We start from the raw sequence: 1,430 nt of genomic DNA, 5'->3' as shown, positions 1-1,430 counted from the left end.
CCAAGCACTTTCAATATTTCCTTCATCTATGCACAGAATGTTTAATTTTTGCTTGAGGACAAGCAAAAGCCTAAGTGTGGAGGAGTTTGATAAGTGCTTGTGTGATATGAATGTGAAGCATTATTTCCTTATGTTGAGCATTACTTTTCTCAGGTTTTTACACTAATATGTGTGTTTTTATGTTACTTTCGTGCATGTACGGTTGTCAGGCCGAGTATGAAGGAAAGAAGCCAATGTGGATCATAATGCACCGATTTTGGAGGAAATCAAGCTAAGGTTCAAACGCGAAGACATAGGTCGGGTGCGAGATGCTAGAGTGTGTGCCAACCTCCTCGTATTTGAGTTAGCACAACCATTTGGAGGGGCACAAGGGCAGTCACACTCAAGGATTCCGACTTATACACATAGAACAAGATCTCCACCAACTTGTTCGTCATTAAAGAAGCAAAGCGATCCACGACGTGAACGTGTGCCCGTTTGCGTCACCTCGATGAAAGCCGGCCAAGAAAACAGGAATTCAGAGAATCCACATAGGCGGTTGGAAATTATTCACGCCCTTGTGGAAATTCCACATGGGCGTGTGAAATATCCACAGGTCGGTGTGATCTCCTGATTCAGCACGGATTTCAGCATTCTTTTCTCCATCTTTTCCTCAACTTGAGAGAGGGTTTCAGCTAAGGTTTTGAGTGGTATTGGCTAAAGTTTTGGAGAGGTTCTATGGCTCCGACATCATCATTCCTGAGGAAGAAGGTTGGTAGGGGAGCTTCCGTCGAGGCGTATTCTATACCGGACAAGGGAATCCTTGGACGATGAGTAGAGGACTTTCCACAAGACCATCGACACGACTATCGAGGGGGTTTATCTATGGATTTATTGCTCTTACATTCTATTTCTTTGATTGTACTTAGCTCCATGGAGAGCTAAACCCTTAGTGGGTAACTGGGTATTTGTGAAACCTAGGATGTATTTGTTTCATTGAATCTCTTTATTATGATTTCAATTAATTGATGTTTGTTGTGAGTTCCAACCTTGAATGCTTGATTGGATGAACATTTCCCTTAGAGTGACACTAGGGTTGAGAGTTCTTGTTGGTAACCTTATGAGTCAGTGACACAGCACGAGCGTTAGACAAAGCTAGGTTGGAGAGGGTTGAGAAGGTGTGTCGAGAGGTACAGGAGCGTCCCCTTTCCCCACCGAAGTGATAGATTCTACCTCCATTCCTCGAGTTCTTTGCGGCCATAATAGAGAGAATGGTCTAAGGGATGACCCTCCGCTTGGGCTTAGTTGCGTGTGCAACGGAGTGAAGCGTTGAGATAATCTTAGTATCTAGGGCTTAATCATGGTTAGGGACCTTCCACCTGGACCAAAGAGTTAGATCTATAATTAGGAAGAGATTTATCACTTGAAATCCCTAGAGCTCTTTGCAACTC

The sequence above is a fragment of the Dioscorea cayenensis genome, chromosome 16, assembly GCF_009730915.1.
Source record: "Dioscorea cayenensis subsp. rotundata cultivar TDr96_F1 chromosome 16, TDr96_F1_v2_PseudoChromosome.rev07_lg8_w22 25.fasta, whole genome shotgun sequence".
Classification (NCBI taxonomy): domain Eukaryota; kingdom Viridiplantae; phylum Streptophyta; class Magnoliopsida; order Dioscoreales; family Dioscoreaceae; genus Dioscorea; species Dioscorea cayenensis.
This window is presented reverse-complemented; position numbering follows the sequence as displayed.